The sequence below is a fragment of the Pantherophis guttatus genome, chromosome 12 (genome assembly GCF_059756535.1).
Source record: "Pantherophis guttatus breed Tessera chromosome 12, ASM5975653v1, whole genome shotgun sequence".
In the NCBI taxonomy this organism is placed as follows: domain Eukaryota; kingdom Metazoa; phylum Chordata; class Lepidosauria; order Squamata; family Colubridae; genus Pantherophis; species Pantherophis guttatus.
This window is the reverse complement of record NC_142074.1, coordinates 24,165,702-24,187,500: the sequence shown is the minus strand read 5'-3', so window position 1 is coordinate 24,187,500 and position 21,799 is coordinate 24,165,702. Positions and strand designations below refer to the sequence as shown.

Here is a 21,799-nt window from a genome sequence, read left to right as displayed (position 1 = left end):
CTGTAGTTAATTGTTGCTTTTTGAACCCAGTGAGACAGCTTAAACAGAGGATCTGGAATTAGGGAGGTGATACTGAGTGATACCTTGGATGTTGGATGGTTGGATTTTCATGTTTTTGATCCTGGCTAAAAGTTTAGAAGATGAAAATGCTCCGATGAGGCAAACTGCACTGTCCTTGCCTTGTGCAATTGCAAGGACAGTTAATTTTCCGTTACTAATTGGACGGCGTCCAGCATACTAATAATATGAAAAATGAAACTACCATCTTTAGGGCTAATGAGTTGTAGAAGGAACTGTGATTCAGGGGACTTTTGCTGGAATTAAAAAATGTGCTTTGGTTGATCTGTACTGTTGGATAGTGGCATTCAATGTGCTACTTTTGACCTCCAGGAAACTATATTTCTGTTGTCGGTATTTCTTCCTTTGTCAGTTTCGAAGTTTGGAAAAACCTAGCAGAAAGAAAAGGAATCTCACAAAGCTCCCTTTTTATCACCCTGTAATCCCTTAATTCGGGATAGAGTTGGGGCAACTGGATGGAGCTGAGAATTTACTGGCCGGATCCCCTTCCTGATGCCTATGTGGAGTTCACAGCAGACATTTTTTTTCTTTGTGTTTCTCTAAGAAAGAGAAACATCTGCCGCTACTAGGATCAAACTCTCAACCTTCCGAATGGGAGGCAGGCATCTTTATCACTAGGCCACTATGCCGCTCAAATCCTATGCATATCGATACATCCATTAAATTCAGCTTGCTTTGTTTCAAGAGGCATGCCTTACAGTCACAGCTCCATTCCTCTACATTTATACAACTGCTAATAGAAGCCCGAATCAATGCTTTCCATTTTCTGCATGTCAAAAAACTGGAAAATGTGCATTTCAAATTTTGCACTGAGAAAAGCTGGATTATTCAGCCAGAAACAAGGCAAGCTCCCTGAAATTTTTTTTTTTTCAGATTTGATCTATTGACGCATTTATAGTTGGAGTGTACATGTTGCTTCATTTTTTGTCACTGATGGGGAAAGTTCTGGATGACACCATTGTCCTTTTTCAAATATGTTTTACTGTCAGAACTTTTCAGTGAGATTCTGTCTCTTAATACCTTTCAGAATAACAAAATAACACAATTGGAAGGAATTTTGGAGGTCTTAAAGTACAATCCCCTATACCTTTTCAGACAAATGGTTGTCTAGTTTCTTCTTAAAAACTTCCAGTGTTGGAGCATTTACAACTTCTGGAGGCAAGTTGTTCCATGGATGAATTGTTCTGACTGTCAGGAAATTCCTCCTTAGTTCCAGGTTGCTTCTCTCCTTGATTAGTTTCCATCCATTCTTCTTGTCCTGCCCTCAGGTGCTTTGGAGAGTAGTTTGACTCCCTCTTCTTTGTAGGAACCCCTGTGATATTGGAACATTATTATCATGTCACTCCGGGTCTTTCTTTTCATTAAATTTCATTCTCCCTGATCTCTTCATGGCTTGTATACAGTCCTATTTCTCAATAACAGGGTTCCAAGTAACACCCCCAACAAAAGAAAACTCCGAGGCTTGAGTTTTGAGCACATCTGGGAAAACACGAACCTGAAAGTTTCCAGGTTTTCTCCACCCAAAAGAAAGTTCAAACCCCTGCCCAGCATCCACAAGTCCATCACATGGTCCAATCACACATCATCCCAATTGGAGATGCCTCCCAAGTCCAGCCTTCCAGATGCAGGGCAATTTGTCCTTGACTTTCTGAGAAAGGAATGTCATTATGACTATATATATCACCCCAGCTCCATACAATTCCCCCTCCCAGTTTCCCACAGTAGTAAATGTGGCAGGTCTGAAGGCCCAATGCAAAAGATGGCTTCTAGGCCTGACACCAGGGGTGAAATCCAGCAGGTTCTGACAGGTTCTGGAGAACCGGTAGCAGAAATTTTGAGTAGTTCGGAGAACCGGTAAATACCACCTCTGGCTGGTCCCAGAGTGGGGTGGGGATGGAGATTTTGCAATATCCTTCCCCTGCCACGCCCAACAAGCCACGTCCACAGAACCGGTAGTAAAAAAATTTGGATTTCACCACTGATTTCAACACAATCCTTATATATCTGCCAGGTGGTTTTTTCCTTTCCTTTCCTTTTTTTGGAATATACCTTTCTGCCCAAGCTTTGTCACTGGATATTCAAAATGCCTGACTTTATGTGTTTGGTTTCCTCCTCCCTCCCCCCCCTCTTCTTTGCTGAGCAGATGGTGGTTTGTTTAATAGATGCAGGTTATGCTACTCAGCAAGATATTTGCAACAGGGGACTTGCTCCTGACAAACGATATCATTCACTCCAGCTCTATCCCCACATGCTTCTATGCGCAAGCTTGCTCCTCCTGCCTGTCCCCTGTGCCACTCGCGCTTTGTGGAGGCATCTGCTTTCTCAGCCACAGATGTTCCTTTCATTCCGTTGTCAGTTAATAGCAGAAAAAGATGCATGGAACAGATGTTCTCCCTTCCTCCCGGTAGGTTGCCATTTCCTTTCCCCTTCCGAGACACCGGTGGATACAGCTCAGATCTAAGGCACAACTGGGGGAAGCTGTTTGGAGTGGTGATTTGTCATATTTAGGCTGGACTCTCTCTAGAGAACAAGTCCACGAATGAAGAAAGGTTAGGAAAGAAGGATGGTCCTCCAGAGGATGAAACAGCTGGGGGGTGGCTGTTCCTTCCACATCACTTAGCAAATGTTTCACCCTATTTTATGGTAGCTGGAGCTGCCAATTATTTCTAGGCTGTTGGTCCTTACGATGCTCAATCCAATTGTTGAGTAAGTTCTTCAAGGAGGGATGGTCCCACAGAGTGCTCAAAAGTAGTCCAGGGATCTTCTCAAACCTGAGTTCAGTTTGTTCTTGACTTCCTTTTGACCTTGAGTATCAAGTTGGTTGGGTTTCCTGAGGCCACCTAAAGAAGACTTCTCCATCATGCCAATAATTGATAGCCATTAGGTTCTTCAGTGCTCATCTATTGGAATCCTTATTTTCTTAACAGCAGCTGAAGCTCCATTCAGATTGTGGTCTCGGCCACCACAGTAATATAGGGGGAAAAAATCATCTGGGAAGGAAAATGAAACAATATAGAGGAGATATTGGCTGACCAGCAGTTCAGAAATGGGACACACACCTATCCTTCCTCACATGGAATGCCGTGCAAACAAATCTGACATGATTAGTGAATGAACGTATTCTGGAAGTAAATCAACCAGTTGATTTATCATTCATACATGAGATGATCTCATCCCTAGGTCAGATGAGCTCAAAATATAACAATACTGTTGGAATTATGGGCATTCCATCACTGGAGGTTTTCAAAAATAGATGGGGCAACCATCTCACCATGATGGTATAAGATCTCCTGCCATGAGCAAGGGTTTGGACTAGAGGATCTCTAAGGTCCCATCCAGCCCTATGATTCTATGTTCTAAGTGAAGGATATCCACAGGACATCCATGGACAAAAATGACCTAAAATCTGTTTTTAACGGAAGAGAACAGGATCTGAATTTGAGATTCTGTTGAAGCAGATCTGGTGTTCCACCACTAAGCACCTAGAGCTGGGGCAGAGGTGGGTTCTACTTACCTTTACTACCAGTTCGCAATGGGGCCACGCACATGCGCTGAAGCTTCCTGATGATGTCAGGGTCAGTGGGCGGAGCCTCCCACTGGTTTTTCTACCAGTTCTATAGAACCGGTCTGAACTGGGGGCATTGATCTGGGGTGTCAAACTCAATTTCATTGAGGGCTGCATCAGGGTTGTGTTTAACCTTGGGGGGCCGGGGGGACAATGACTGCATGGCTGGGATAGATGTGGCCATAGTGGGTGTGGCCAGCTTGACATCACTCGTTGAGGCTCCATTTTCAGCCATGATGGCCTCCTGCAGCTGTCTACCAACGAAAACTGGTAGGGCTACAGGAGGCAGCCGCGGCCAAAAACGGAGCCCAGACGGGTCGCATGCAGCCTCTCCAGGCTCCGTTTTCACTGGCAGAGGCACTGCGGGCTGGTCAAAGGTGGGATTTACTTACTGTTACTATCGGTTCGCCCAGCACCAGAAATGTGAGTGTGCATGCATGTCACTCACGTATGTGTGCAGCATCACAAAACACGGCAATTCGCTCGCATGTGCTGTCCACACATGCGTGCAATGTGAAAAACACAGCGATATAGGACGGGATTGAGCCCAGGCACCACTACCAGTTCGCCTAAACTGGTCTGAACCAGCTGAATACCACCTCTGGGCCCGGTCCTTTGCTGTTTTCAGGGCAGCCCCCTGCAGGCCAGATCTAAGCACCCTGTGGGCCACATCTGGCCTATCAGGAGTTTGATACCCCTGACCTAGATGGGACAAGTGGTCCATCTCAAAAGCATTCCTAGAAAATCCTTGGTGGTCCCGATCTTGGGAAAACCCACATTCTTTTTTTTATATATATAGGTCACACTGTAGAGCTGTAAGCAACGGACGTGCTCATTTTCAGAACGTCTCTGCCTATTTTAATAGTTTCTGATTTTTATTTTTTTTATTTTTTTTTTAGTCCCCCAAACGAGTTTTATTGGACCATTCTGAGCTTAAGCTGCGGTTATCTTTGATTTCGGCAACATCTGCGCAGAACATTTAAGCTGATGTTTTATGGGTTTTATTAATGCTTGCTATTTAATTGCAGCATGGTTTTTGATAGTAATGGGATCGGGGTTTTTTTCTAGTGAATTGGATTTTTTCTTTTTTCTTTTTAAGAAACTGCCCTGAGAACATTTCTAAAGGTGTCCTAGAAATGGTTTTAGGACTCCTGGGAAAACGGCCACCACGACAGAAGGATAAATGAGGTGATGGAAGGGGAGGAAAATATTCAGCCAAGAAAGCTGGAGGAGAGTCAAAACAGGAGATGAAGGAATTGGCAACCGCAAGGAGTCAAACAAGAAAAATATGGCCGATTGCTGCAAGGAAAGTCCTTGGGGATAGCAGGCTGCCTCGTAATTTCCTGAAATTCCCCGAAGATCCTTCTGTGGCATTCAGCTCAGGCCGTCTATTGTTCTTTTTTTTTTTTTCCCCTCAAACGCTTACAGGAATAGAATCTTCCCCTAAGGAGACGTGCAGAACAAAAGCTGAAGTGTATCAAAAAATCTCACTTGGCAGAGCTGAGGAGAAACAGGCCCTGCTTTCGAGGAAGACATTCAGCTGGGAGGCTGACTTCAAAGAGTGGAGCTTTTGGCTAAGGGACCATTCCAGTTTCCTTCTGCCGAATTCTCCCAGGGTGTTTTCCCTCAACCTTCTCAAGGCAGCTGAGCAGAAATAACTGAGACAGAGAGCTCAGAATTCCCCTTCTTTCCTCCCTCCCACTCCTTTCTTCCTCCCTCCCTCCCTCCCTCCCTCTCCTTCCTTTCCTTCCTTCCTTCCTTCCTTCCTTCCTTCCTTTCTTCCTCCCTCCTCCCTCTCCTTCCTCTTCTTCCTTCTTCCCTCCCTCCCTCTCCTCCCTCCCTCCCTCCCTCTCCTCTGTCTCCTTCCTTCCTTCCTTCCTTCCTTCCTTCCTTCCTTCCTTCCTTCCTTCCTTCCTTCCTTCCTTCCTTCCTTCCTTTCCATCCATCTATTCATCCAGTGGTGAAATCCAATTTTTTTTATTATAAGTTCTGTGGGTGTGGCTTGGTGGGTGTGGCAGGGAAAGGATACTGCAAAATCCCCATTCCCACCCCACTCTGGGGCCAGCCAGAGGTGGTATTTCCCAGTTCTCTGAACTACTGAAAATTTCCGGTACCGGTTCTCCAGAACCTGTCAGAGCCTGCTGGATTTCACCCACCCACCCACCCACCCACCCACCCATCCATCCATCCATCCATCCATCCATCCATCCATCCATCTTACCATCTCTCTTACCATGTCTCCTAGGAATTTATCCATTTGCCAATATATATATTTTCTATTCTAACCTCCTAGGCAGTTGATCTTCGCTCGTAATCCATTGTGTACTTGCTTTGGCCTAAGTTTCATTGGAAGGCAATAAAATGACACCATGAACATAGAGTGCAAGTGGTTCTATTGCTAAAAAGGGATGCCAAGCCATTTACCTCGTGGCTATATTATATATTTCTTTACTTAAGAATATTGGAAATTTTCACTTTCTAAAGGATGCACATCTGCACATTTGTTTCTCCAAGTCTGTTATAATAATTACAGCATGAAGAGAAAATAAACTCAATTCTTCCTTTCAACTCCAGAATATAGTGATACATCCATGGGCTTTTTCTGATGAGTCCTGCCTTCTTCTAGTTTCTCTTACTGTCCAAAAAGTTCCAATCCATCAGAATCAGAATAGAATAGAACAACAGAGTTGGAACCCTTGAGGTCTTCTAGTCCAACCCCCTGCTTAGGCAGGAAATCCTACACCACTTCAGACAAATGGTTATCCAACATCTTCTTAAAAACTTCCAGTGTTGGAGCATTCACAACTTCTGGAAGCAAGTTGTTCCACGGATTAATTGTTCTCACTGTCAGGAAATTTCTCCTTAGTTCCAGGTTGCTTCTCTCCTTGATTAGTTTCCACCCATTGCTTCTTATCCTGCATTCTTTGGAGAATAGCTTGACTGCTGCTTCTTTATGGCAGCCCCTGAGATATTGGAACACTGCTATCATGTCTCCCCTGCTCATTTTCATTAAACTAGACATGCCCAGTTCCTGCAACCATTCTTCATATGTTTTAGCCTCCATTCCCCTAAGAACAATTAAACAGAGAAAGGTGGAAAGAAAGATTAGGTAGAGAAAGTAGATAGTTAGAGAAATCTTACCTTCCTTTTCCATATCTTTCTCAATATTCTCTGTTTGTCAGTCACATTCTGGTTTCTTCTTCTGCCTACAAGGGATGAACCCACTTAAGTGGCTGCAATGCAAGTCAAGATAGGCTCTTTCATTGTCAAATATTTCCATTTGTAAACTTTTCCTCGATTCTGCCTTCAAATTCCAACAGGAAGGAGAAAACCAGCCACCTCCAGGTAGAACGGATCCTCAACTGTTCTAAATAATCCTGTGTATCGAATCGCTTTTGCCCCGCAGGCTCACGAAACGAGAACTATATCAATCCAAACCATCTGGTTGCAATGAACATTTATTTATGTATTAAACATTTTGTATGTAATTGGTTTCCTTTAATGCTTAGAAATGATTAGAGACACGAGGTTTAGGTGGGTAAGAGAGAGTTAATATTCGATGCTCCCGTAAGCCGTACAAAAACAAAACAAAAGAAAATGGGAACCGTTTCAACAGAGATATAAAGATATTTGCCAAAGTGAAATTTTTATATCTTGGGGCTCTCTGATTTTTGGCAGGTACTTTTGTCGAAAATAATTGAACGAGTGCCCAACTGTAAGCAAGATGGACAACTTTTAGACATCGACTGAAATGGGAACCACTTAGTTAAATAAAAGTTTGGTTCTCTAAAAGCTCAAAATAAACTAGCAGAAGTGTAGAGTGATTATCAATCATTTTTACGTCAACTCTGCTTTGGCAAAGATCTCCAGAACTTTTAAGCTTTTCGTTTCACGTAAAAAGACTGATGAATTGATTGATCAAACAACACTTTTGAAGAAAGTGATTATATCTAGTTTTAGGCTGCATACCGTCCTCAGATTTTGAGTCTGCTTTCAAAACATGCGCTCCATCCTTAACTTGCGAATCTCAATTGCAGAGCAATATCAAATCTTGAATTTCACACACACACACACACACACACACACACACACACAGTATTTATAACCTGGTTGCCATTTTGAGTCTTCTCACCTCCCCAGATGTAGGGTGAAATATTTGGCAAAAAATCAAAGGGAAAAAAACATCTTTTTCAGGGTGAATGGGAGTTTAAGAAAAGGTCTTTTCATTCTCTTGCCTCCTGTATGGAAAAGAGCATCCAAGAACCAAGAACAGCCTGGCTAGGTGGCTCAGTGGCTAAGACGTTGATCTTGTTGATCAGAAAGGTCGGCAGTTCGGCGGTTCGAATCCCTAGTATCGATCTCCTTCATGGGCAGGGGGTTGGACTAGATGACCTCCAAGGTCCCTTCCAACTCTGTTACTGTTATTATTAAAATAACTATAGACTCTGATCCAATTGAAATAATTTTTGCTATATTCTTAGATTTAATAGCAACCTACCTACTTTACAGGTTGCTGTAGCCAAAAGGATTGATGGCTAGGATAAGGGAATTCCAGAATGAGAGAAGTAGATTGAATAAACCATGGAATTTATAAATGGAAGTAGGAATTCGTCTGATTCTGGTTGAAAATTCTGGATCGGCCAACTCAGGGTAATCTAGAATGGTGCCCAGCTTCAGAGAGAAATGCTTCTCAGTGCTAGTTGGAATTGCCAAATATTCTCACAATAAAACCACATCGGGAAACCTTCTATAATAAAAAAGAATCAGGTTGGGGATTTAGAGTGCCATTTTAATTTTTGTTATGCTATCCCGTTTTCCATATTTGTTTCCCCCCCCCCTAAAAATAGAACGAGAAACCAACAGGAGGAAAAATTAGTCAAGAAGAGACAAGGTATTTGCAAAAATTTTGGCCTCTCCAGTGCTTAAATGAAAATCTGTCTCATATTAATAAGCAACATAAACATGCAAACCACACCCCAAGGCTTCCGAACACGATGACTGATTTCTCTAGGATTTATTTTCAGAGTCAAGAACGCAGAATAATTCCTCCTCTCTTGGGGAGGATCGGAATAAATATACACACATTTTCTTACCTGCAAACACTTCTGAGGAGGATGTAATTAGCCTGCCCAAAATAGATACATTCTCATTTGTAAGAACTTCACTTGGAGCAGATATTTAATTAAAAAGGATTTCAAAGTCGAAGAGTTTCCTCAGCACTTACTTTGCAGTCATTTCAATGTGAAGACCTTTCTGTTGTCCCAGGTTTCTCTTAACCTACGACTGTCTGAAGGACAGTGGTGGGTAGTCACGGGAGCCGCATGGCGCTCCCATACAACACCTCTCCTGCGTGAGCTGCACTGGCTCTCGGTGGTCTTCCGGGTGCGCTTCAAGGTGTTGGTTATCACCTTTAAAGCGCTCCATGGCATAGGACCTAGTTATCTTCGAGACCGCTTTCTGCCACCGACGACCTCCCATCGTCCCGTGCGCTCCCACAGAGAGGGCCTCCTCGGGGTGCCATCAGCCAAACAATGTAGGCTGGCGACCCTCCCCAAGGGGGAGGGCCTTCTCTGTGGGGGCTCCTACCCTCTGGAATCAGCTGCCCCCAGAGATAAGGAGAATCCAAGACCTCGGTGCCTTCCACCGTGCCCTTAAAACCTTCTTTTTCCAGCAAGCCGGGCTGGCCTAACACTTTTTAAAATGTTTTTAATTGTTTGTTATTGTTTTTAATCATGGGGCCAAATTTATATATATATTTTAATTGTATTTTAATGTTTGTAGTTTATGTTTTTACTTGGCTGTTCACCGCCCTGAGTCCTTAGGGAGAAGGGCGGTATACAAATTTAACAATAATAATAAATAAATAAATAAATAAAAAGGAAGAACAACAGAAGTCCAGTTGCCTCTTGAAAAAACACCTTTGGGACAACCGTGACCTGAATGGCTGAGGATTTCCATAAATATTTAGCTATGCACTTTGGGATGAACACCTTTTGAATGGCGCCAGAGTATGAATGGATTTCCAGAATATAAATCCTTCCGTTCCTCACCGTTCACTCAGAAGCTGAGGAAGCTTCTTCGATGAGAAGCACAGGTGATATTCAGCCCGTTCGGACTGGTTCACACGAACTGGTAGCGGCGACTCTGGGTGGGCCAGCCCACCCACCCCGGCGTAATGCTGTCCTATTTAGACACGTTTTCGAGGCCAGGCGCATGCACGCAGGCAAAGTGTATGCACGGAAGACGCGTGCACATGGCGAACCAGTGGTAAGAATATATGAAACCCACCGCTGATGAGAAGCGAAATGTCTTCAAGAACAAAGAAAATCTAGTTGCCTTTTGAAAAAGCACCCTTTGGACAACCATGTCCTGGATGGCTGAGGATTTCCATAAATATTTAGCTCTGCACTTTGGGATGAACACCTTTTGAATGGCGCCAGAGTATGAATGGATTTCCAGAATATAAATCCTTCCGTTCTTCACCGTTCACTCAGAAGCTGAGGAAGCTTCTTGGATGAGAAGCGAAACCTCTTCAAGGAAAAACAAAGTTGTCTCTTGAAAAAAGCACCTTTGGGACCAAGCCCGTCTTAACTCCAAGTTCTGTTTCCAGAGTTCAACTTTCATACCCTTATTATTATTATTTTTTACAATTCTGGATCTCTCCCTGGAAGGGAGGCATCTGGAGATGTTTGTGATGGTTGAACGAAATAAAAATAAAAATAAATCCATGACTAAAGCAGTCAAGAGATAATGAAAGGCTGAATCTCGTAGCTGTCAAGGGCGAAAACGTCCACATTCTTTGCAAGGCAGCTTGAAATCACTTGTTTCAACCGATGAAGAATTTGAGAATCCGGCTGCCTGGTGCGTAATTTATTTATTTATTTATCTATTTTACAAACAAAACAACCAAACAGAATGGCACAATACAGCTCAGTGAGATAAATGCCAAACACACCCTGAGCTTATTTGTATAAATCCCCTTAAATGAAAGCAGAGGAAATAAAGTGCAATGAAAGCAAGGGGTGTGTTTGGTTATTTTGTGGCATTATTATCTCGCATCTGAGCGGAATTACAGTTATTTTGAAGTCACATTGCTGTCACATTAGAACAGCATGGCCCAACCCATATGCCATGGCAGTGTTTATTTTCTGAGTCTCCTTTTGAAGGTGCTGGCAGTACAATGTTTTGCCTTTATTAATGTCTCTAAAAAGAAAGGAAACCAAGTTGAGTAGATGGCTTGATCACACCGGGGAAAATATTATTCCCACACCTATCAGATATCAGGTAATAGGTGGTGAACTTGGCAAAATTGCTTTACTTCAGGAAGGAAAAAAGATGAAAACAAAAGAAGGGAGGGAGGAAACTGTAGGAATGAGGTGACAGTTTGCTGAAAATTGGAGTCGCGATACGTGCTCACACTTCTTCAAAATATTAGCTTTGATATTTTTTTTTTTTTTTTAGGAAAGTGGGGCTGCTGCTGTTGTGGCGGATTATGAAATCTTGTCCTAAGAAAAGGTGTCTCTAACATGCAGTTTGGCCTGGATGGCCGAGGACTACCTCAACCCAGGAGAAGAACCATCAAAGTTGAAATCTTCAGAACCTGAAGGTGGGGTTAAAGGAGGAACCAGCCTAGAATCCCTACATAGTCACAAATAAAAATAATAAATAAATAAATAAATAAATAAATAAATAAATAAATAAATAAATAACTTTATTGTCGTTGTACATGTGTACACAGTATACCCATACAATGAAATTCACTTAACACCCAAAGACCAGGTCCAACACACATAATAATCCCCAACACACTCTCACCCACCATAAATTCCCCACCCCTAAACCAGCCAAACATCCACACCACAGACCAAGTAATGCTGTCCAACAGCTCACTGATGGTGGCCCTTTAGTTCATGGTTGAGTGCAATTATAGCTCTGGGATAAAAACTATTCAGAAAACGTGTGGTCTGAGTTTTAATTGTTCTGTATCTTCTGTCAGAAGGCAACAGTCCAAAAAGATGGTAAGCAGGATGGGAAGAGTCTCTGAGAATGTTATGCAACTTCCTCAAACAGCGAGATTTGAAGATGTCGTCCAGGGCTGGGAGTTGAAGTCCGATGATATCCTGGGCAGTTTTAATGATTCTCTGTAGAGCTTTTTTGTCCGCTACAGAGCTGCTCCCATACCATGCAAGAATGCCGTATGTCAGGACCCTCTCAATGGTGCTGCGATAGTAGGACAGAAGTCGATGCTGAGATAGATTTATCTTCCTGAGCATTCTCAGGAAGTACAGCCTCTTCTGTGCCTTCTTCACAATTTTCTTCACAATGAATTAAGTCCAACCGCCTTTGAATTCCATGCACCCATATCTAATTCCTAGCAGGTGCTAACAGTTAGTTGAGAAGATCCTTGTGCCTAGGCATGAGTAGCAATAAATCAGTTTAATTGGACCTTCACGTGTGGATCTGATCTTTCAAGACCGACCTTAGTATTCTCAATTCATGGTTAGCACCTGCTTGGAGCTAAATGGATGGAAACTGACCAAGGAGAGATTCAACCTAGAAATGAGGAGGAACTTTCTGACAATGGGAACAATCAACCAATGGAACAGAAGTTGCCTTCGGAAGTTGTGGGAGCTTCATCACTTGAGACTTTCAAGAAAAGATTGGACTGCCATTTATCAGAAACTGTGTAGGGTCTCCTGCTTGAGCGGGGGGTTGGACTAGATGACCTCTAAGGCCCCTTCCAACTCTGTTAATCTGTAATCAAGGATAAATGGAATTCAAGGATGGGGGCGGTAGACTTAGTTTGCTTGTGGCTACGTAGAGATTCTAAACTGATCTCTCTTTTAACTCCACCTCCAGTTTCTGCCACTCCTTCCCCTACACTTTCCTGAAACGTGATCAAACTTTGCCTTCCCAAATGTGGAATTTCTTGTGGAACAACAATCCCTTAGCTCTCAAAACACTGAGCTTTGTGGGCACCGATTCTTAATTGACATTTTGCAATAATTGCTAACATTGTAAGCTAAAGGAGCAATTATTTCCAAATGTCAGGGCCTCCCCTGCTCTCTCCATACCTCCTGAGCCACGGAAGGGAAGGTAAAATGTCAGCCCTGTGCAAAGTATCTACAGATATAGCGATTATGTTCCATTTGCCAGAGTTTGTAATATCTTTATTATAATTACATTCGCTAAGACATGGGATTAAAACGCTGGCTCCCCGTTGAAAATAAATCAGAGTACATAGCTGCAGAGAATGTCATTGCCAAAAGAGATACAGCACATGGGTATTCCTTGTTTCAAAAAACCAACAAGGAGATGATGCTATGATTTAAAGATGACAAAACCCTGGAAGAATGTATCCGGGGCATTGTAGAACAGAAAGAAGAAGAAAAAAAAGAGAGAAAGAAAACCATTGTTATAACTAAGCAGAAAAAAAAATATCCATGGCAAGTTGAAAAATCAGGGAGGGTATATATGATCAGGATAAAGTAGTGGCCAAAATTGTGGAAACCTTTTGGGAAAAGTGTATTTTTGAGGTTTGCTAGCTAATAATACCACTTTTCTTTTGGAGTTTCAAGATAATCTTATTCCACTGCTGGAATGGCCTGGGAATAGCCCAGACCTTAACCCAATTGAAAATCTATGGAGTCGACTAAAGAAACTGGTTAGTCAGAAGCGACCCAGCAATAAAACCCAGTTAATAGAAGCCATCCTTCAATCTTGGTTTCACATTAGAACAGCTGCAGAACTAAAAGACTTGGTTCACTCCACGGGAAGACGTTGTAAGGCCATCATTCATGCTAAAGGTTACCCCAACTAAATATTAATTTACACAGGGATCATTTTTGTATATCTCATTTTTCTATGGTGATAATTTTTGCATATCTCGTTTTAACTACGGGTTTCCCTTTTCTTCTTTCTACTGTAACTGCTATTCTAATAGCAAATCTTTCATAAAAGTGATTGCATTACATTCTTGATTAAATTATCTTTCCATTGATATATAATTTTATGGTACTACTCCCCCCCACAAAAAAGTGGTGTTATTAGCTAGTTTTAGAAAATGCACTTTTCCCAAAAGGTTTCCACAATTTTGGCCACTACTCAGGGATGAAATCCAGCAGGTTCTGACAGGTTCTGGAGAACCGGTAGCAGAAATTTTGAGCAGTTCGGAGAACTGGCAAATATCACCTCTGGCTGGCCCCAGGAGTGGGGAAGGATTGGGGATTTCGCAGTATCCTTCCCCTGCCACGCCCACCAAGCCACACCATGCCCACCAAGCCATGCCCATAGAACCAGTAGTAAAAAAAATTGGATTTCACCACTGCCACTACTGTACATTCAGCCTAACCAAATTCAAGCAGGAACCTCTCCTTTATAGGTATCACATAAAAGGACAAAGTAAATTTAGACCCTTGGTATATGATTCTTTTAGGACTTAAATAGAAGCTAACAACAATGACTAATCTTTAATGCAAAGTTTAAATATTTAAACAGTGGCTAGAGGTTGGGAATGCAAATCGAAGGGAGGGGAGAAAGTCGTGCATATTTTCCTTTTGTATTATTTTTTGAAACCCAAAGATAGCAATCTTTTGTTACTTTTCCCCTATATCCTTTATATTTCAATATTTTAAACACACAAACCCCTTTCAAGTCAGAGTCCTGGACACTGCCTAGACAAGTCCCTGCAATTTACTTGGTAGCAGTTTTCTTGGTAGCGAAAACAAGCTCCCAAGTTCCGTTTTGGCTGTGACGGCCTCTTGCAACCCTCTGGCAGTGAAAACAGAGCTTGGAAGTACCACCTGTTGCCTTCGCAAACTCCGTGTTCAGCTGTGATGGCCTCCTGCAGCCCTCTGCCAGCGAAAACGGGCTCCCGAGCTCCGCTTTCAGCTGTGACAGCCTCCTGCAACCCTCTGCCAGTCAAAACAGGCTCCCGAGCTCCGTTTTCAGCTGTGACAGCCTCCTGCAACCTGCTGCTAGTGAAAATTGAGCTCAGGAGGGTCTTCCACAGCCCTCCCAAGCTCTGGTTTCACTGGCAGTGGCACTTTGCTGTTTCTAGAGTGGCCCCACAGGCCAGATATCTAAGCACCCCATGGCCCAGATCCGGTCCTCCAGGCCTTGACACCCCTGCTTTAGAGTATGAAGGATATAATGAATGAATCCAGCTGCATAAAATATCTTCGGATTTCAAAATCAGTTGGTGCAGTCCCAAAGTTTATCAGAGTTTCCTGGACCTTTATCCTTGAATGTGAGCTGCTGAACTGAAAAGAGGGGAAGGAAAAAAAAATTGTAATATTCATTTTCAGAAGGACCTTGGTGATTTTCATGACAGCTTGGCTCTCCTTGTTTAATCCAGCAAAGTCGCCCAGCGTTGTTGTGTTTAACACCCAGCAGGCGTGAGATTGGCCATTTATACCGCATCACGTCTTGTGACAATTCATTGTCTGGGAAATAAATTGTAAAGCAAATGCTCAAGACCCCCTCAATTTAGCTGTCAAAAGGATTTCCGAAACTGCCAACGTCACCCGTAGAAATACAAACAAATGAAATTTATAAGCCTATAACTTCTCAAATGTTGGATCATTGCATGCTATTTAGCATCCGCTCAGACAGTTGGATAATTAGTTCGCTGCAAAGATGGGGTAGTGGGGGTGCGGGGTTTGAAATAATTTTCTGTCCGTTTTCCAAATGATTATCCGAATGATAAATCTTTTGCCATCTATCCAGATGGCTCCAAATCAAACCTCTCTCTTGACAAAACCCCTCCACTCCCACCGTCATTAATGAGGACAAATTTCTTTCCGATGACCTCAAGCTGGTGAGCTCAGACCAAGTTGGGGAAGAGCAGAAAAGGACGATGTTGAGCGTGGAATCTTTGCTCAGTCATTCTATCCAGATCGCTCAGGCCAACGAACCAAATGAAATGCTGAAGGAAAGGGATGGAAATCACTGCCGTGTATAACTCAGACATATCATATATTTTTTTCTCTGGCTATGGGCTACATCTTATTTTTAATTGGCGCTTCTGAAAAAGACAATGCCTACATTAATTGCCAGATGGAAATCCCCTATGGACTTTTTGTGTAAAACTTTTTTTTTTTTTAAAAAAATAACATATATTTTATGCTTTGGATGATTAGATAACATAGATTGTAGGGGAAAAAAAAGAGAGTCCTGATGTAACTTTAGGGAAGGAGGCAAAATTTATAATTATACTCGGAACTCTTGTAAGGAAGGTCTGGAAGCTATACATGTGTGCATATGTCTGTGTGTATGCATAATAACAGAATAATAGATTTAGAAGGGACCTTGGAGGTCTTCTAGTCCAACCCCCTGCTTGTTCTGCCCCAGTTACGGACCTCAAAGAACGCAGCACCCACAAAGTCCATTCAAACCTTAGTTTACTGATTAAACCAGTCTTTTACAACAACAGCTGTTAATTAATTGCATTTAACAGCCGCCAAGAATTCAAAGAATAATAACTGAAAGCTTACTATGGTTGGCAGAATGCCCAGAAGCAATTTGCAGGAAGCTGATAAGATAAGCAAGACAAGACACGAAGGTATGTGAACTAAGTTGTTCGCTGCAAATTTCTTCAGTCGGCGTTCCTCCTTAAATAGGCTAAGGGAGTGGCCAATTAGCCCCAAGCCTTACTCTCGAGGAGACCTCCTCCTGAGGAGCCACTCCTGCCTTTTGGCAGCACTGCGCACCCGTGCATCGAGAAGAGGCTCCTCCTCTTTGTCCTCTTCACTTATGGAAGCTTCTGGAGGCTCTGAAGGCCCTGGCTGAATCCCCGCCTCTGGCACCACATCTTCTCCAGCCTCCTCATTATCCGACTCGAGTGCCAGGTACACAGGCTGCTGGCGCAGCACCACACCAGCCTCCTCGCTGTCAGAATCAGCTACTAGCTGCACAGGCCGCTGACCAGCCACAATACTGCTTGAACAGGAGATCTTAGAGCATTCCAGACAAGTGGCTGTCCAGTCTCTTCTTAAAAATCTCCAGTGATGGAACACCCACGACTAGGTAACATCATGAGTTTCAAAAGGGAATTGGTTTTGTGGAGACGAGGAGGAGGAGGAAGAGGAGGAGGAGGAGGAAGAGGAGGAGGAGGACAACAACTCAGGGGTCCTTGGTGTTCTCTGAGCTTGGTGGGTTTTTTTTGCAGCTGTTTCATTACTAAACTAATCATGATAGAGGTATTCATGGTAACGAAACACCCTACAAGAAAACCACCAAAGCTTTTGATTGCCGTAAAACAAAAAAAGATGAAATGGAAGAAAGGCATCCCCGAACACGAATAAAATTAAGGAGAATGTACATGATTAAGAATAGAAAAAAATAGAATTTGAGGGTGAAAGAAGATACTGTTTAGAAAAATAAGAATAGAAAAATGAAGATTTGATTAACAAATATGGAAAAAGAACACTTTGGCAGAAAGTGTAACTAAGTAAAATATAGTTGGATATGATGAATTATATATGATATGATATGATATAGTCAATACTCTATTTCAAAAAATATGTGAGTGTATTGGGGGGGAACCGATAAAACTTGTCAAAAGAAAGAAAGAAAGGAAGGAAGGAAGGAAGGAAGGAAGGAAGAAAGAAAGAAAGAAAGAAAGAAAGAAAGAAAGAAAGAAAGAAAGAAAGAAAGAAAACCAGCAAAGTTCAGAGAGCACCAAGGACCCCACAAAATTTGCTGTAGTAGTTTTCCACTACAGAACCTGAAAAGCAAAGATACACACAGCCTTAATATATTGTGGCCGTCAAGATGACAAACTGCTAGCGGGAAGAGTAGACAGAAGAAGCTGACTACATTCAAAAGTGGTCTAAACATTAGTGATTAATCTGGGACTTTTATTGGCTGACGTGAAAGGAAGCCAAAGAAATTGCTGCAACCTTATCTTTGGGGACAATGAAATAAAAGCCATAAAATTTGGTATTTTTCAAGTCCAGCTTTCTCATTATCGAAGTTATAATCCAAGTTAACTCCCGCAAATCAGAAGAAAAATAAAAAGTTGAATGTGGAATGTGGTTTCTGTCAGGCATGAAGAACGTTAAGTTGCAGTTCGGAATATTAATTCCTCAGACTGTTAGACAAGAGCCTAGTCAACGAAAGTTCGATACTAAATTGGCACCAGATATGAATCAATGGAATTTAATGGTCTTGGACCATTTGTGGGAACGTAACAATTCTAGACTGATGACTCGTTTCACTCTGCCTGCTCTTCTCCTACAGTTTCCTTCAGAATAAATTTGTCTAGAATTGAACTTTAAATCTGCTTATCTTGTTGTTGTTGTTAGTTGCAAAGTCGTGTCTGACCCATTGCAACCCCATGGACAATGTTCCTCCAGGCCTTCCTGTCCTCTACCATCCCCAGGAGTCTATTTAAGCTCACGCCAACTGCTTCAGTGACTCCATCCAGCCACCTCATTCTCTGTCGTCCCCTTCTTCTTTTGCCCTCCATCATTCCCAGCATTAGGCTCTTCTCCAATGAGTCCTTCCTTCTCATTAGGTGGCCAAAGTATTTGAGTTTCCTCTTCAGGATCTGGCCTTCTAAAGAGCAGTCAGGGTTGATCTCCTCTAGGACTGACTATCTTTAAGGAGCCACAAATAAACCAAGTGAGACCTCCGGATTGAATATCCCGTAGAAGATAAAACCGTGTCTGAGCGAAACAAGTGATAAGTTCTGGAAAGCCAAACTTTTGGCAAATTCTACTGACATTTTAAGCACAGATAGGATTTATCCAGAGTCAAGAAATAACACAATAACCCTGAAGAACAAACAGAGCAGTTCTAAATATGTCTCATCGCTGTTGCTTTTTTTCCATCGCCTGCAGCAGGAAGTATATTCAGCTGTACATTTTAAGCCAGCAACGGAGAAACGAAAGACATTTCGATAGCAAAAGTAATTGTGTCAAAGAGGACCAGAAACTCTGCACTTAAATGTCAGCTTCACCGCGATGCCCGCTGAACACAAGCGAGCCCTCAGAAATCATTTCTTGGCAGAGGGAGGAGGAGAAATGAACATGGGATGGGCCACAAGCGAACCCTGGAACCTTCTCCCCAAACCTACCTGCTGTCTTGAGGTTAAATGGGTTGTGTTGATTAAGAAATATAACTTCAACTTATAATTGAAAGAGCTTCCAATTCTTCTTTCTCTAGTTCATATCTTTTGCCAACGGTGTGACAATTTGTATAGGGCAGCTTTTCGGGTGGGTTTTTCAATACCATGGGTGGGGACTCCTGTTTTCAGCCCATCGCCATCATCACCATCATCATTCACATCCGTATCATCATCATCATCATTACAGGTTGCCCTCGACAATTGGGACCAGTGTTTCTGTTGTCAAGCAAAGGGGTTGTTAAGTGAACCTTGCCTGTTGTTAAGATCCTTTGGCTATGTTGTTAAATGAAGCACTGCACTCGCCCAATGAATCAGTTGGTCGTTAAATGGAATAGAATAAGGAAAGAATAGAATAGAATAGAATAGAATAGAATAGAATAGAATAGAATAGAATAGAATAGAATAGAATAGAATAGAACAGAATAAGAAATTGGAATAGAATATAGAATATAGAATATAGAATATAGAATATAGAACAGAACAGAACAGAACAGAATAGAATAAGAAATTGGAATAGAATATAGAATATAGAATAGAATAGGGAGGAAGAGGAGGAGGAAGAGAAAGGAGTGGGATGGGACGGAACAGAACAGAACAGAACAGAACAGAACAGAACAGAACAGAACAGAATAGTGCATATCAGACATAAATACAATCGAGAGAGTCCAGAGATATTTTACGAGAAGAGTCCTCCATTCCTCTAACCGCAATAAAATACCTTATGCCACCAGACTCCAAATTTTGGGCTTAGACAACTTAGAACTACGCCGACTTCAGTCTGACCTAAGCATTGGACATAAAATTATCTGCCACAATGTCCTTCCTATCAATGACTACTTCAGCTTCAACCACAACAATACACGAGCAAATAATAAGATACAAACTCAAGGTAAACCGCTCTAAACTCAATTGCAGAAAATATGACTTCAGTCAGCAACAGAGTGGTCAATGCCTGGAATGCACTACCTGACTCTGTGGTTTCTTCCCCAAACCCCCAAAACTTTAACCTTAGACTGTCTGCTGTTGACCTCACCCCATTCCTAAGAGGTCTGTAAGGGGCGTGCATAAGCGCACCAGCGTGCCTACCATCCCTGTCCTAATATTCCTTTTTACTCTTACTCTTTCCATGTATTCAAATTATGTTTATACTTTTACCTGTTGTCTTATATATGCTTGACAAATAAAATAAATAAATAAATAAATAGATTGGCCAAGCATAATTAGCCAGGAACATTGATGTAAATGTGACGCTATATGGTATATGATACTCTGTCACGGATTCATTGCTGTTTTGTAACGGTAATGCAATGTCAGTAGGGAATCCTTTTTTTCACAGCTTCAGTAATTTTTACTCAAGGTACATTAAGCATATAATTAACGGCGATTAAATGATAATTGCACTCTCCTTTCTCCCCCCACCCTTTCGCTCTCCTTGTCCAAAAACTCTTGTTTATGTGTTTAAAGTACGCACGCCGTATTTATATTGTATATTCTCTAAGGGGGAGGGGGGAAGGAGTTGGAAGGGGAAAAAAAATTCCAAAGAAATAATTGCTGCGAGTTTTTTAAAGTAATTACTGGGCCTAATGTATGCCCTGGTTGAAGGAAGGTGCTCTAGGAATTTTAATGAGATGCAGTTTTGCGTGAAAAAAAAACAGAGATCCAGGATGGGGAGGAAGGAGTGGGGAAAATAATAGACCTCTCCAACATTTTGTCTTATTCATTAACTCTGTCTATCTATTATCCATCCATCCATCTATTTATCTATCCATGTGTCCATCCATCCATCCACTATTCATCCATCCATCCATCCTTCCATCCATCCATCCATCCATCCATCCATCCATCCATCCCTCCATCCATCCATCCACCCATCATCTCTATCTATCTGTTTGTCTATCATCTCCATCCATTATCTCTCTGTCTGTCTGTTCGTCCATCATCCATCTCTCTCTCTCTCTTTCTATCACCTCCATCACTCTATCTATCTTCTATTCATCCATCCATCTATCTTTATACATGTCTGTCTATCATCTCTATCCATCTTCTATCCATTCATCCATTATTCTCTCTCTCTCTCCCCCACTCCATCCATCCATCCATCCATCCATCCATCCATCCATCCATTTCTATTCATCCATCCATGTGTCCATCCATCCATCCATCCATCCATCCATCCATCCATCCATCCACTCTATCTGTCTGTTTGTCTATCATCTCCATCCATTATCTCTCTGTCTATCTGTTTGTCCATCATCCATCTCTCTCTCTCTCTCTCTCTCTCTCTTTCTATCATCTCCATCACTCCATCTATCTTCTATTCATCCAACCATCTATCTATCTTTATACCTGTCTGTCTATCATCTCTATCCATCTTCTATCCATTCATCCATTATTCTCTCTCTCTCTCCCCCATTCCATCCATCCATCCATCATCTCTATCTGTGTTTTTCTATCATCTCCATCCATTATCTCTCTCTCTGTCTGTCGGTTCGTCCATCATCCATCTCTCTCTCTCTCTCTCTCTCTCTCTCTCTCTCTCTCTCTCTCTCTCTCTCTCTCTCTCCCTCCCTCCCTCTCTCTCTCTCTCATATATCTATCTAACTATCATCTCCATCACTCCATCTATCTTCTATTCATCCATCCATCCATTATATCTCTGTCTCTATATCTGTCCATCTATCATCTCCATCCATCTTCTATCCATTCATCCATTATTCTCCCTCCCCCCTCTCTCCCCCCCACTCCATCCATCCATTCATCCAGTCTTCTTATATCTGGTATGTTCTGAGCCAAGAAATTAATCCATCAGTATTCATAAATCCTATATTTTTAGGTGCTCATTTTCAATGACCTTTTCCTTTTAAGAAATCAGGTCTAGGGGCTTTCAAGTCTTTTTCCAGAATTTGAAGCTTCTGTTTCTGGAAGCAGAAACGTTTCATTGGCAGGAATTTTTACCTCCTTTTCTATTCTGGGTAAAATGCTCAATCCTTTCACTTTCCATCTGATCTCTTTTCTCTAGTTTTGAT

General features: G+C 42.1%; 1 long non-coding RNA gene across 2 annotated transcripts in view; it reads right to left on the bottom strand.

Annotated features, from left to right (window-relative positions):
* The window catches only part of LOC148112236 (uncharacterized), a 26,856-nt gene extending 19,786 nt beyond the window's left edge, over positions 1–7,070 (bottom strand). For both annotated transcript variants that reach the window (XR_015729672.1, XR_015729673.1), the window contains exon 1: positions 6,785–7,070. This is a non-coding gene — a long non-coding RNA (uncharacterized LOC148112236). The remainder of the gene's footprint in view (positions 1–6,784) is intronic.
* Positions 7,071–21,799: the final 14,729 nt, after the last annotated feature.